The following is a 6,000-nucleotide window of genomic DNA, read 5'->3' as shown; positions in this document are numbered from 1 at the left end:
ATTATAGGCTCTGGCCTTGCACTGTAGGGAGTTGCCCAGTTGCTCTTAAAGGAAGAAAGCTACTTGCACCTTGGATACACTTGCCCAATTAGAACTGAAGCCAAATTAAAATTTATACAGCCCCATAAAACATGTCCAAATTAGTCAAATTTAACTCTAAAAGGGATCATTCCTGTTAAATCAAGACATAAATACCTTCATTTATCTGGTGTTTCATGGATCTTGGAGCTTATTCTTGGTAAAATGAGTAAAAACAAATTTAAAAAATGTGTAGAGAAGGTTGGCACACTGCAGAGTGCCAGGTGGGACAAGAAAATGTGGTCATAAGTTGATCTAATCTAAATACTGAACTATGCAATATCCTGATCCTTTAAAAGGCATACAATGCATGGCAATAATACAAAAAAAAACATTGGGACACTATACATTTTTTTTTTAAAAAAAAAACCCAACAATTAAACACAAAATTGGTTCACCTCCCCCTCCTTGTGGAAATAACATACTGTCAGACATAGTTCAATGTTTCTGTCGAATATCACGCAACATAAGACCTAATAATTATATATCAGTTGTATGTCTTGAGGCCATCATGATCTTGAGACAATTCCGGCTGCTTTTAAATCCTAGGGCACAGAGTCTTGAGGTCAAGGAGAGAGAATGTCCTTGCAATTCACTTTCCCCCTTTGTCCCAAAGTCATTTGACACATTTCAGTGTTCCTATATAACACATAATGCACAAAACCTTCAAATTATTAATTATACGCCACTTGTATATCTTGAGGCAATCAGGTGAACTTGAGATAATTCTTGCTGCTTTTGCATGTATCTCCAACAAGGGGGTTTTCTTGTCTGCCTTCGAGTCACTGGGAGGAAGTTAACAGTACTTCTATGCCAGCACTTCTAAACCTTGCTGAAACGTTATAGCTTTCTAGGTCCTCCTTCTTAGGTTGTGATCAAAGAGATAAAATGTCAATTTGGTTTCCTGTAAAACATCCTTTTGAAAATAGGCCTGCAGGGGGTTGGGGTCTGAAGATATAATTAGTTAAAAAATAATAATAATAAATAGTATAATAATGATAAAGTCAAGAAAGGGGAGAATATTCTAGAAATTTCTTCTTGGGAAGCTGCAAAGAATATAAGATCATAGTTAAGCATTTTATTCATCTAAATATTATTATTATCATTCATATTTAATTACTGCTGTTATTGTCTGCTCAGTCAGTTTAATTTACTTCACCTAGTTTGGCTGTGGAGGAAACAAAGGACAAAAATTTTGTTAATTAGGACACAATCGATAAGTTATTAACATTTTCCTTATGTGGTTCTGAATTCTCTTTGAGGTTCACGTATCTTGTTTGAAAGGGATTAATATTATTATTATTATTTACAGGAAAGAATGAGTTAGATGCTACATTTGTATGTACAGAAAGAAAAAGTAGAAATACCAAAAAAAAGATACAAAAATAAAACAATAAAATTTAGATTACCACTCACACAACAATTTTTCAAATGAAATTGGACTTGACACAAAGATATCAGATTTTTTTTAAAAAAGAATTATCATTAAATAATACAAAGACATTATAAATTGGAGAGGAACCTTAAAGATCTGAAGGTGAAATATCCAATTAAGATGGAAAAATGGTAAAATAACGGAAAAAGCTTTGAAATTCATCATAATAAGAAATACTCAGGCAAGACTACCTGACAAAATACAGTCACAAAACAATACCTGGTTATTGTTAGAATAATTTCATAGACATAATGGAAAAACTGATTTAATAAATGGAAGCAGATTATTTATAAGCTAAAGAGAAGCGCCAAAGAGAAATGAAATTACTGTTTGTATCTCCTCACTCCTCACTTTTTTTTTTTTTTTTTTTTTTGCTGTGGAAGAAAAGAATTGGCAAAACACTCAATCATTGCTACATTAGAAAAGGGAGGGTTATATTAACATAGGGTAATGCTTCGGGGTGAAATGCAAATGGGAGATAAGTATCCATCCTGAGTACCTGCTAGGAAAGAAATGGAGCCTTTTGTTTGCATAGTCTGTCAACTGGTAGACAGCAATTTTCTATGAATTTCCAAGTGTGGAGGGGCTTGTTTAGGTGGCGTCCCCCCCCCCCATTGGGAGATAATTTTGCATTAAGGTTCTGAAAGAATTTCTCCACACCCTGAATCTCAGTATTCTGCTGGAAAGGGAAAATTATTTCATGTGAAAATCAGTCAGGAAATGTTCCTAAAATGTACAGAGTTTTGCATGTTGAACTGGAATTGGCAGCTTCTAAACAGTTGATGGTTCTCAATGGTTCTTTATCTATTTATTTTTACATAAGGAAATTTAAATTTAAGTTTCATGTGCAAAGCATAACCTTGAACCTCTTAATTAATTTATAAACTACTCAAGAGACAGACTTATAGTAGTACTCTGCTATTTATACCTGTGGAAAGAATCTGGCATGTTAAGATTTTTGGAACTTGGCAACCACTTAACCTTGATGGACCAGTAACACACATGAGGTTGTTGTCCCTCAGTGGTTCAAAGCTTTACATTAAGAAATTTGAATAATATTTCATGAGCAGATTATAACCTTTTCGCCCCTTAGTTAAAACCTCATTTTTCTCCTCTATTTTCCTCTTCAAGCTGACATAGCCTCTGTGCATGTACAGAGTTCATGATTCGGCAGTCTATTGTACCATTTTTTAAAGTGCTGCACCTCTTGACAAAATTACCATCTGAATAAAGGAAGGGAAGGGGAAAGAGTAGATTTTAAAATAGGGTTAGATTTTACACAGAAACTCACTTTTCAGTGCTTACAAACACATTTTCTCTCCCTCCTTTTTGCAAGTTTGGAAAGGGTTGGAAGGGATCTTGAGTAATCTAGTCCACCCCTTCTGAAATATGGGGATCTCAACACTATCACTGCCCTTAGGATACACATACATTTGAGTACAGACGCCTGACTGGGAAGGAAACACAGGCTATGCCCTATCACGGAAGCACATGTGTGTACTAAGGGAAAAATAAGGAAGGGGAAGATTAAAAGTACCAACGTTATATAGAAGCCTTTAGCAAACCTTAAGATTGGATAAACAGTTTAAGAGGGAATTTACTTCCTTACTAAAACCATTCTGTCCATTTGAATCAAGGTTAAAGTGACTCAGATAGACATTTGCTGGCTATGGATCCTCTACTTTTAATAACATTTCCCTAGAAGGAACACCATATTCCATAGTCACATGGTGAAACATTACATACAGAGCACATGGCTCCCTTGTGACACAGACCTTAAATATTGTGAGTTCACAAACAAACATTTTCAAGGTTACAATCTCCCTTTTCCCTTCCCGCTCCCCCTTTCTGTACAGAAAGGGGTAGGTATGCACATACACCCCACTTTTACTCTCTAGAGAAAGATTGGGAAATGTTCAAGACTTTCATATGTGCTTAAACTTTAACCCTTAATAGAGAAAGTGATAAAAACTTATATAATCACTCCACAAAAACAACAATTACACTCTTGTTCCAACTCTGAAAACCAATAATCTTTCCTTGCCAGAAAGCAGAGCTGGGCTGAATTTCAACCCATCACCACATCAGACACATTGCCTTTCACATAGCTCTAAAATGGGGGTTAGAAGGGACCCTGAGGTCATTTAGTCTAACCCTCTAAGATACAGGATTCACAAGATTTGAATGAAAATACCAACTTTATATAGAACCCTTTAGCAGATGAGTTTTTTTCCTTAAGAGGTGATATCAGGAGCCCAACACAATTGAAGTTAAAACTAGACTCAGATAGACAATTCCTGGCTAAGGAAGCTCTACTTTTGACAAACAATTCACCTTTATAGGAATAGCTGTTCAATTTTCCTTTAGTCAATATTCCTCTAGTCACTTGGAGGAAGACTCCCTTTTAGAGCCTCTCTCAATAACAAACATTTGCACACCTCATGAAGTGAACATTTTCAAGTTTCAAAATATTTTCAAAGCATTGAGCAAGCATTTTCAAACTTACTACTCTTATTTTCCTTCATCCTGCCCCCTCTTTTTACTTTTGGAGAGGAAAAAATGGCCTTCTACAGCCTCTTTAAAACAAACCTTTACACACTACCTCCACTCTTTTAAATATTTGCCATTGTTTTTGGGTTGATCAAGCCCTTACATAAGATTATTTAAGCAAGCTTGCCTTATTATTATATTATTTTAAACTATGCATGCTTTAAAAAAGGCAGTCTGTGGGTGTCATGGCCAAATTTTACACAAACCCCTAATTTCCTAAACCTGGATTATATCTCTCATTTACTTTAAGGGGAACAATGAACTATAGCAGACACAAGGATCAGACGCACATACACTTCACAGACAACACAGACAACATGTAACATGCAAACATATATAATTTTATACCATAACATACTTTGCAGGATTCCTCACAAAACTTTTCCCATTCAGAGTTCACCAGGGTTAATTTTAAAGCGGAGATTCACTGTATGTTAAAGGAACCTCCTGGTAGCCATTTCCCCTCATCTGGGTGGTCCATAGTAAAGCGGACCCAGTGTTTTTTTCTTACAAAGTTTTTGCAATTGGTTCCCTTCAAGCTTGTCCGCCCCGGGGATTTCGTGCCAATTTAAGAGAACGAATTGGAGTGGACTTTCATCCTCAAAGTCCTTACCGGAGCCAAGCCTCAGTTGTGCTTTGCCTCGGTTGGGAGTCTGGGAAAGGAATTCCTTAGAGTGGGTTGCACCCATTTTACTTAAGCCTTTTTATACTGCAGTTCGGGTCCCCGACCCTGTTCCTGGACACTCTTAACTTCCCGAGTCTATGACTCACCCCCACGTCCTAGTGGTGTTCCTGCCTGCCGTTCGCGTGCACTAACTACTAGGCGGCCTGGTGCAGCTAAAACCCTATTGGAACCCTCCCACTGGTCATCAATTGCCTGAGGGTTCCACAGCAACTTCCCTGCCTCTTACACACTAGACTCATATCCTACTGAACGCTTGCCTACGCAATGTCAGGTCGGAACTGAGGAATACAGAGATACAGAGTAGTAGGAAAGGAACGGGCGCACTTGCAATCTCTGGTCATGGGTCATACCTAACAAAGGTCGCCATGGCAGGGGGGCGTCTTCACCCGAAGATTAAGAGCAGAGGAATAGGAAACAGAGCTGGGATAGCCAGATTCCCAGATTGGTAGAAAAGCGACAGTTTGCTCAGACTTCTGCTCAGTTTGGCAGAAGGGAGCTGGGACAGTCTTTCTGAGCTCTGCGTTTAACGTAAAGACTGTTGCCCTGGACCTCAGTTCTACCTTGTAACTGTGCCTGGCAGCCTTGCTGCAACTAAGGTCCAAAGAGGAGAGTAGAAAAGGATAGTCCAAGTGGAGAAATAGATTTTTAGTTGCTGTGGTTCTTAGCTCACCCAAGGTGTCCCCTTTTAATACTCACGACCGATCCTTTCAGTCGAATCCCGTTGTCTCCAGCTTCCAACTGGTTCCTGAAAAAAAAACAGCCTTGTCCCTTTAAACGTTGCTTCGTCCTGGGGGTCCCGCTTGGACTCTCAATTACTACCAAGTGCCTCGGGTCCTGAGGTTGGTTTACCCCCCTGCAAAAGAGGCAAGGGCGCGCTGGGCTCCCCTTCCTCAGTGAACCCGGAGCTCAAGGCAAAACTGGGTCCCTTCGTGGTCGCCAAATTGTTGTAAAATTTAAGCTGGTTCCTATGAACCCAGAGAAATGGATCTTGACCCAGGGAGAGCTCAAGGATCCAGGCAAGCAGACGAATTTAAGCGTCTCCTGCCCACCAAATAACAGAGACCAAACCAGGACGTACGAAGCAAGGCACTTTTATTTTTGCTGTTGCAACAGGGTCCTTCCTCTCACACAGGAGAACAAGGAAGGAACCCCAAACAAAGATGTCTTGCCCTTAAAAAGAAATTTGAAATTGGTTTCAGCCCACCCCCCAGAAGCATCATCCATATGTCACAGAAGGGGTGTAGCCCAAGAC

Source organism: Zootoca vivipara, chromosome 2 (assembly GCF_965207765.1).
Source record: "Zootoca vivipara chromosome 2, rZooViv2.hap1.1, whole genome shotgun sequence".
In the NCBI taxonomy this organism is placed as follows: domain Eukaryota; kingdom Metazoa; phylum Chordata; class Lepidosauria; order Squamata; family Lacertidae; genus Zootoca; species Zootoca vivipara.
The sequence above is the reverse complement of the archived record's forward strand: the minus strand, read 5'-3'. Positions refer to the sequence as shown.